Source organism: Aricia agestis, chromosome 10, assembly GCF_905147365.1.
Source record: "Aricia agestis chromosome 10, ilAriAges1.1, whole genome shotgun sequence".
Lineage (NCBI taxonomy): Eukaryota > Metazoa > Arthropoda > Insecta > Lepidoptera > Lycaenidae > Aricia > Aricia agestis.
The window spans coordinates 13928140-13938099 of record NC_056415.1 but is presented as its reverse complement, the minus strand read 5'-3'; the positions used below and the strand labels follow the sequence as shown (position 1 = coordinate 13938099).

The 9960-nt window shown below is 34.1% G+C and overlaps 1 long non-coding RNA gene across 1 annotated transcript; it reads right to left on the bottom strand.

Annotated features, from left to right (window-relative positions):
* Nucleotides 1-259: 259 nt before the first annotated feature.
* Nucleotides 260-8770, bottom strand: LOC121731275. Its single transcript, XR_006036204.1, has 3 exons — nucleotides 8558-8770; nucleotides 7484-7489; nucleotides 260-270 (listed from the first exon to the last, which is right to left on the bottom strand). It is a non-coding gene; the product is annotated as an uncharacterized LOC121731275 (long non-coding RNA).
* Nucleotides 8771-9960: the final 1190 nt, after the last annotated feature.

Below are 9960 nucleotides of genomic sequence, written 5' to 3'. Positions count from 1 at the left end.
AATCGGTCCAGCGGTTTGGGCGTGAAAAGGTAACAGACAGACAGACACACTTTCGCATTTATAATATTAGTATGGATTACGATCCCGGAAGACGATTGACTTAAATAAAATTAAGATTTATTTAATCATTGTATATTTATCTGATATTTGCCTAACGGAAAACACGATTCACTTATTTTGACTCGATAGTTATATTTTTCGAAATTATGAATCTTTCTGGGCTTTTCAACAAATATCTGTTACACTTATTGAGTTACTATCATTAAATAACTTGCACTACTACAATCAAACACGTTATAAAATAATGGCTAAAGGAAATATTTGTATTGTGTTTAATTTTTTAGTAATCATCAAAAACAGTTTTGGGACTTACGACCTTTACTTTCGTGCTGCGGGAACCTTTGTTACGCAATATTGTTCACTATTAGCTGCAGCGTAAAGCACATTGCTGGGGAGCACGATTCATGGAATCATTATATAGGAGCAAGCTCTTAAGAGGATACACCAGGGGCGAGAGAAATTGAAAATAGGTATTTGAAAATGTATTGCTGTCTCACCAATCTCAAGTCTCCCACCGCAGAGCGCGATAGAGACAACACGAGAAAAGTTCTAATAAGAGAACAGAAAATCTTCGATTCGTTGTCCGCTGATTCCTGCTCCAAAACTTAACCGATTTAAGTAATTTTTTCATTAAGAATTAAAGCAAGGTTTGAGGTGTGTTCCTATGTTTTATTTTTTTGTATATTCTAGCCAGTTTTGTTTTCTGGGTGATTGAACACACAGGAAAATCTGGCCATTTTTTTGGGTTTTTCGACGTTCTTATCTTTTTTAATAATTAAATTATGAAAAAAAAGAAAACATAGGGACATGCTTATAGTGGCCATAGATATTCAGGAAAAAAATCATAATTCTACCGGCATTATCCAGGGAGGAAACAGAGGACAGCGTTTGTATGGAAAAACGGCGGTGTGGACTCCTCTTAAAGCGCTATGTGGAGATTTGCTACGCGTAGATATTCTACGCCTGCTACGCGCAGAAGTACTACGTGTAGTGCACAGTATTACAATACTTTATTTATTTTTTAAACAAACAATGAGTTTCTAAAATACTAGAGTAGCAATGTCTTACAAAAGATTCTCAGAAATGCGTAACCACTTTTTTGTTCAAAAGACAATGTCAAGTCATATATTCGTTATGTCATTATGTATGTGAGATATGCCTGCAGGCATCTTCGAAGTGGCAGCTACCGTAAACTTCCAATCTAGTTACGTTAGTAACATAGAATATCATTGTAAACAATCGTATCTACTATTACAGGATAACCCAATACAGAAGATATTTATAGGAACTTTTACATTACAACACAACTATACTATACATTATAATACGTAGTTGTACGTAAGTCGTAACACATGGTAGCACTTAGTTTGCACGTACTTCAATGCTCTTTTTTAATTATAGTTCATTTTTTGCTTTATGTTTATTACTATGATGTATTAATAGCATTTTATATAAATACCAAAAAATTTAAACCGACTTCCAAGTTAAAAACAAATAAATATAAAATAAATATTTAAGGGGGGCTCCCTTATGTATTTATTATTAATTATTATTAAAGTAAAAACATAATTGAAGTTTTGTAATTATTTCAAGTGACTGTTCAAAATCTCGTTGGTTGTATTCGATATTTTTTGTGATTTGTTTGGCCCCATACCAGAACAGAACTGCCCGAGCATCATGGATTTTCCTACACAAGAGTTAAAAATAAATTATTCTTTCAGCGCTGCTTTTTTTTTATGAAATAAGGGGGCCAACGAGCAAACGGGTCACCTGATGGAAAGCAACTTCCATCGCCCATGGACACTCGCAGCATCAGAAGAGCTGCAAGTGCGTTGCCGACCTTTTAAGAGGGAATAGGGTAATAGGGGAGGGTAGGGAAGGGAAGGGAAGGGAATAGTTGAGGGTAGGGAAGGGAATAGGGTAGGGGTTAGGGGATTGGGCCTCCGGTAAACTCACTCACTCGGCGAAACACAGCGCAAGCGCTGTTTTACGCCGATTTTCTGTGAGAACGTGGTATTTATCCGGTCGAGCCGGCCCATTCGTGCCGAAGCATGGCTCTCCCACGTATAAACACGCTGCTACTTTCACATTGAAATTTATACAGATAACTTAATTAACACTCAAACACACTCTAAGGTAGTATAACTTTGTTTTTTACATTCTGTTTATGAGTGTTGCTTACTTGTTTGTCATCTTCGTATATTATGTTATCCGTACTAAAAATGACTAACTTTTTCTTGTTTATTATAATTAAAATTTTCTTTCTAAGGATATTATGTAGGTAATGTGATGAAATACAAAATCTTTGTGTTCACTACAGCAAATATCTTTGGGTTAGGTATACAAGATGTTAGTGTAAATACCGTTATCCTTGAAACCATCAAATGAGTTCTAAAAAAATGCCGTCTTCATACCCATACGGATGCCTGGATCGGCAATTTGTATGGGTATGAAGACGGATTTTTTTGAGTTCCCAGCATTGTTCTCATAGAAAAAGTTGTTCATTTTGACGGGCTCATTTGATGGTTTCAAGGATAACGGTGTTTACACTATAAGTATAAATTATTATCAAAACCCAAAGTGTAATTTGATGATCCTTCCCGATGTCCTTATTATCTCGAAGGGTTTAAAATTAACTTCGCAACTAAGCAATGAAATTGTCAGTTTAAGAACAGTAAAAATGTAGGCTTATGCTCTGTATATGATATACAACACCACAAATATTTTATGGTAGTAGTAAATTCAGAAATAAAACGAATACTAGATATAGAGAATTAAAATAATAAAAGTTATTTGGGAGCAATTACTTTATTAAAAATATTACTTAAACATTAATGATTAATTTATTTTATAAACTTACAAATAATAAGTAACTTACAAATAGTAATACGTTGAACAACAGTCGACTGGGGCCTCCTCTGTACATGTTTTTTTAGGTTGTTCTATGTATTTATGGTTTAACAAGAAAGTACTATGGTCTCCTGTTAATTTGCTGAAGACTTTGCTGCCATGATTCTACAGGTGTTTAATGACTTTGCTGCCATGGTTCTACAGGATGTATAATGCTGCCATGGTTCTACAGAATTTTACATAGCGGCCACTTCCCTCAGTAGACGATCGGCTACAGGATGTTCTATGTTTCGCACCAACAGTTGACGTTAGCGAAGCTGCCGCAGTGACCTCCCTTGTACCCGCGACGCTTGCACTCGGCGTTGCAGTTGGAGGTGTAGTTGACAGCACCCCAAACGCAGCTGCCGATGAGATTGTCAGCGAGCGCCGTGTTGCTGGGCGACGACACGATCACCAAGAACGTGACGCACACCAGAAGAAAAGTAGAGTAGCTGGACTTCACCATTTTCGCAGTTAGAAAGTTGAGTTGAGTTCAAGTGTTCGAGTTAAGGATAACACTTAAATGCGTAAAGATCGTTGTTACGCCTCGTATTTATACTTTGAATTTCGTATGTGTCGCAGTTAGTAAATCGATACAAATAATTTAATGAAACTGTTCTGTATGTCTGTTTATAAAAAAATGGCTAAGTTAAGTATTCCGATTGACCTTGTTTATTTACGTTCGCAATTGTTTATTTTCTGATTAGTTTTATTCGAAAACACCTGTTTATCTTAAAGTAATCTAAGATATTCCCATGTATAGATTATAAATAAAAGTAGTTTACTGAAATTATCACTAGCTATATTTTGACCGAGCTTTGCTCGGTATTCGATAAAACACGAATAAAATTATGACATTTTCTAAAAATGATTCCTAGCTAGATCGATTTTTTAATATCAAAATGTATATAGTCACGAAATATTAAATACGAAAATATAATTAAAAGCGCTTATGATGGTCTAGGTAATACAGCATAAAACTTTGTATCTCGGTCACTTTTTTAAGATACTACATTCCTTTAGGATTTTGCACATATTGGGGCCTAGCTACACGTGCAGGTATTTTGATCATAAAATACCCTTATTATTTAAATTTCAACATCTACCCATGTGTTGTACAAACTAAAATATTATACGGGTGTTTTGTATGTAATTTATTTTAAATCTTATAATATCTAGTCGGAGGTGTTGCAGTAATAGTTAAGAATGTAATTATCCTAAGTTATTTTAATTTTGCATCGTGCGCTTAAACAATAGAAATAACGTATTTGCACAAAAATGCCGGCATAGTCGAGAATTACTATATGCACATTAAAACAGTTTTATGCTCACAATAATATTTACATAAGAGAGCATAATATTTACACAATGATTCAGGATACTAACTAGACTCAATGAGGTGGATAAGCCCTGTATACACAGTGTCGTAAATGGCCTTTTTTGCGCCCTGTGCGAGCTTCTATAACTGCGCTCTTGTTTAGATAATATTATTTAAATATATTGTATAGAGTATAGACCTATCTGGTCTGGACATTCTTGCACCCCCCAGAGTCTACGCCCTGTGCCTGGGCACCAGTGGCACCGCCTTATTCACGGCACTGTGTATACGTACCCCTTACTAATAAAATTATCCCACCAAAAGATTCTGTAAAAAATCTAGCCAAGTCTCGATGGAGCTGCTTGTTTAATGTTTATTACTAGCGACCCGCACCGGCTTCGCACGGGTATAAAATATATAGCCTATATCACTCACTGAAAAAATGATTAAAATCGATTCAGTACTTTTTAATTATATTCATTACTATCCGTGGGCCGCATTAATATAATCCGCCGCAAAAGCTACGAGAATCTGTAATATCTTCGAAAATATTCATTTAAATCATATGCTGTAAAGGGCGTTATTATAGATCTATATTAAATCAATAATGTACAATTAAAGTATTTAATTAAATAAGGATTATTACCGTATTGGTTAAAATCGCTTCGAAAATTAGCCATTATTTAAAGTTAAAAGTAAATGACAAAAAATATTATTGTGGGATATCCATTTATAGACATATACCATCGCGGAGTTTTCTGTAGACCTTTTCATAGTGTACAATACTAAGTACATTATTTTGATAAATCTGGTTCGCTGCGTTTGAAGCGGAAAAATGTAATTATTTACGACATCACTAGAAACCCCAAAAATAACAGTATTTCTCCACTACTTAATGAATGTTATTATATGAAGTTATTATACTTATAAACCTTCCTCTTTAATAACTCTATCTATTAAAGAAAACCGCATTAAAATCCGTTGCGTAGTTTTAAAGATTAAAGGGAACAAAGGGAAAAAAGCGTGTTTTATAATATTATAAAACACGCTTTTCTAAACTCGTGCCAAGCCTAAGGTTCCTTATTGCAATTTCTTTATTATTATAGTTAATGCTGTGTGACTTCGCTGTTGAAGGGTATACCTACAGGGTATAACAAAACTAAGTAATAATACTTTAGGGTGTGTATGTGTTCCTTGTAGGGAGCAGAAAAATGCCAGCGTTGAAAGACGAAATTTTTTCTTCACTTTTGTATGGGCAAGCGCCCCAGCGTCGCGAGTATCCCCATACAAAAGTGAAATAAATATTGGTCTTTCAGCGCTGCTACTTTCACAGTGAACTCTATATGGAGAACCCATTCACACCCTAAAGTAAGTATTATCACTTAGTTTTGTTACACTCTGTATAAGGGTACAAAACCAGGTGCTCCATGATACCATTGCACTAATCTGTCGCCAGAACCATTGACGATGGAAAATTGCTACTTGGAAAACATTTATTCAATAACCAGTTAATTAAAGGCTTGATAAAGCTGCGTATTTAAATAATACTAGCTATTTGACCGAGCTTCGCTCGGTATTCCAACTCTGTAAAACAGGAATTCATTTTCTAAAAATGATTCCTAGCTAGATCGATTTATCGCCCCCGAAACCCCCTATATGCTAAATTTCATGAAAATCGTTGGAGCCGATTCCGAGATTCCAATTATATAATATATACAAGAATTGCTCGTTTAAATATTAAGATTTATGTATAGGTGAGCCTGAAACAAACAGTATTGGCTTGTACCCACTAACGTATAAAAAATGTTCAATCTTCAACTTCATTCTAAGGCATGTTTTGAACCGTAGGAAAAGTACAACATATCACATGTTGTACTTTTCCTTAATAATACGTAAATATTATTGTGATAAGGGGCCGTCATCTTGATAGTGCCTAAAATAGATTTGCACTATTTTAGGCACTATCACTTTGTCAACATTAGGGGTAAAACACATAAGGGAATTAGAAGATAAATATTATGCTATTGTTGCACGTGGCACGTGTAAACGGAAAAAGCCAAATATTTTTATCTCTAAAATATCAGTTTCTAGATGAAATTTTTATATTGTTTTTTTTTGTACACTAATAAAACACACTTTTCTTGCACTTTTTCCACTATATTAAGATTATGTACAGAATTGTAATAAATTTTATTTATTAAAATTAAATGCCTTAGAAGTCGGTTTCATTTTTTGATAAAAATAATAATCAAAGGTAACAAAAAAAAACAATATGTAATTGATTGTACTGTCGGTTCTTGGTGGAAATTCATGTTGTACACTAATAAAACACACTTTTCTTGCACTTTTTCCACTATATTAAGATATTATAACTTTTAACAAATAACACGACCGGTTTCGAAATTATTCATCATGATGATGAATAATTTCGAAACCGGTCGTGTTATTTGTTAAAAGTTATAATATCTTAATATAGTGGAAAAAGTGCAAGAAAAGTGTGTTTTATTAGTGTACAACATGAATTTCCACCAAGAACCGACAGTACAATCAATTACATATTGTTTTTTTTTGTTACCTTTGATTATTATTTTTATCAAAAAATGAAACCGACTTCTAAGGCATTTAATTTTAATAAATAAAATTTATTACAATTCTGTACATAATATTATTGTCTTCATTACTTTGACGTCGGTACCAGTCCCAAACATTTCAGATATTCTGGCATTGACTGAACTTACTATTAAATTAGCTGGTACCGACTTCAAAATAGTGATGATTATAATATTATGTACTGTAGACATTGACATAAAGACGAATTCTTGCAAAATCCTAAAGGAATGTAGTATCTTAAAAATGTGATCGAGATAGAAAGTTTTATGCTGTATAACCGAGACCATCTTAAGCCCTTATAATAATAATAAGTATGTTATACACTACTCCAAAACAATCAATCGTTTTTTTATGATCAAAACAAAATGCTATGAAAACAAATGAAGGATGAAGAGAGCTTTTTTAGAGGAGGGTAAAAAGCCAAAAGCGTGGACACCTTTGAAAGATAAAAGCTCGGTATAATATTTCGTGACTATACATTTTGATATTAAAAAAAACCCTCTGAAAATCTAACATTAGCATATATTTTTACGTAACCCAGGAAAAGCCGGGCCAGGGAAAAGTTAATCTAGTTTTACTAGAATCGTACTCTAGTACACTCTAGACTCTAGTCTAGACAGTGTTGACACCGACCTAACAATGAGCCAACAAATCTAACAAGCATAAAATAATAAGAAAAATAACATTAAGTCGAAGTAACGTTAGCATATTTTGTTTAACTGGGTTTGCCCTACTGTTATTAAAATCTTACTAGCGTTTACCGCGGCTTCGACTTGGTGATAGCATTATTAAAAAGCTTACACGTAGGTACTGTTCTTCTTTTGAATTGTAGATAAAAGCATAAGGGGATATAGCATGAAACTACAAAAATATTGAAATGTGCAGAATCAAGAAAATCAAGTAGGTATAGAAGAAAATACTTAGGCATTATAGTATAGATTATATGAAATGCCGGTACTAAAATATGTGTAGGTTTTGGTAAAATTATAATAGGCACGGTGCTGCATTCCAGTAAACTACACAATACATATCCGACTGCAACGCTGTGATAATTTCAGTAATCTAGTTTTATTTAATATTCTATACATGGGAATATCTTCGATTACTTTAAGATAACGAAAACACCTGTTTTCGAATAAAACTAATCAGAAAATAAACAATTGCGAACGTAAATAAACAAGGTCAATCGGAATACTTAACTTAGCCATTTTTTTATAAACAGACATACAGAACAGTTTCATTAAATTATATGTATCGATTTACTAACTGCGACACATACGAAATTCAAAGTATAAATACGAGGTGTAACAACGATCTTTACGCATTTAAGTGTTATCCTTAACTCGAACACTTGAACTCGACTCAACTTTCTAACTGCCAAAATGGTGAAGTCCAGCTACTCTACTTGTCTTCTGGTGTGCGTCACGTTCTTGGTGATCGTGTCGTCGCCCAGCAACACGGCGCTCGCTGACAATCTCATCGGCAGCTGCGTTTGGGGTGCTGTCAACTACACATCCGACTGCAACGCCGAATGCAAGCGTCGCGGGTACAAGGGAGGTCACTGCGGCAGCTTCGCTAACGTCAACTGTTGGTGCGAAACATAGAACATCCTGTAGCCGATCGTCGACTGAGAGAAATGGCCGCTGTGTAAAATCCTGTAGAACCATGGCAGCATTATACATCCTGTAGGACCATGGCAGCAAAGTCATTAAACACCTGTAGAACCATGGCAGCAAATTCATTAAACACCTGTAGAATCATAGCAGCAAAGTCTTCAGAAAATTGACAGGAGACCATAGTACTTTCTTGTTAAACCATAAATGCATAGAAGATGAACAACCTAAAACAAACATGTACAGAGGAGGCCCCAGTCGACTGTGAAGTGGTAATTTACCAAAACCATCAACATCGTTCAACGTTTTACTATAACCAAAGTTCATATTTTTGTAAGTTTATAACATAAATTAATCATTAATGTTTAAGTAATATTTTTAATAAAGTAATTGTTTCCAAATAACTTTTATTATTTTGATTCTCTATAACTAACTGTATTCGTATTATTTCTGAATTTGCTACTAAGTACCATAAAATATTTTTGGTATTGTTCATTAAGTATAGCATAAGCCTACATTTTTACTTTTCTTAAACTGGCAAATTTCATTGATCAATTGCGATGTTAATCTTAAGAGGATACACCAGGGGCGAGAGAAATTGAAAATAGGTATTTGGTAGGTATTTGTATTGCTGTCTCACCAATCTCAAGTCGCCCACCGCAGAGCGCGATAGAGACGACACGTTAAAAGTTCTAAAATCTTCGATTCGTTGTCCGCTGATTCCTTCTCCAAAACTTAACCGATTTAAGTACTTAAATTTTTTATTAAGAATTAAAGCAAGGCTGAGCTTGAGAGAGAGAGAGCTTGAGCTGTGTTCCTATGTTTTATTTTTTTTTGTATATTTTAGCCAGTTTTGTTTTCTGGGAGTTTGAACACAGAGGAAAATCTTGCCATTTTTTTGGGTTTTTGAACGTCCTTATCTTTTTTAATAATAAAATTATGAAAAAAAAGAAAACATAGGAACATGCTAATAGTGGCCATAGATATTCAGGAAAAAAATCATAACTCTACCGACATTATCCAGGGAGGAAACAGGGGACAGCGTTTGTATTGAAAAAATGGCGGTGTGGACTCCTCGAGATAATAAGGACATCGGGAAGGATCATCAAACTACTCTTTGGGTTTTGATAATAATTTATATACCTAACCCAAAGACATTTGCTGTAGTGAATACAAAGAAAAAATAAAAGAAATACTTAATAATACGAACTAAAAAGTTAAATAAATAATCCACTCGTAATATAGACAGAATATGTTGTGAAAATAGATTAGAAAATTCCAAGCGCAAAGGGACGGAGCATTTGTTTTCGGGACACTTTGTGCTGATAAATCGCTCGCGAGTAATTTTAACATCTGTTATTTATTACCTTTATAAACAAAACATTATTTATGGACAGGTAAACGTTTTTCTGAGTTAATATTGTAAACATTGGAGAGTATAAAGGTAAGGTAGCTTTCACTTTAGAAACG